Below are 244 nucleotides of genomic sequence, written 5' to 3' on the forward strand. Positions count from 1 at the left end.
TAGGAATTTTAGAAGAAAGATATGAGTGTGTTGGTAAGGCTTATGAGGAAGTTGAACTAGCTAATGAACAGTATTGCATTTACTAGGTGAAGACGGTGATGCTCAATTAATAGAAGAAGCTAACTGATATATCAAAGCATTAGAAGATAAAAAGTGTGCAGCTCATGTGATATTTGTGAAAGTTAAAGACGAAATGCAAATGAAAAAAGTTTTAAAAGTAAAACCGATTGATGAGCCCAGGTTT

This window comes from Macrobrachium nipponense, chromosome 4 (genome assembly GCF_015104395.2).
Source record: "Macrobrachium nipponense isolate FS-2020 chromosome 4, ASM1510439v2, whole genome shotgun sequence".
Classification (NCBI taxonomy): domain Eukaryota; kingdom Metazoa; phylum Arthropoda; class Malacostraca; order Decapoda; family Palaemonidae; genus Macrobrachium; species Macrobrachium nipponense.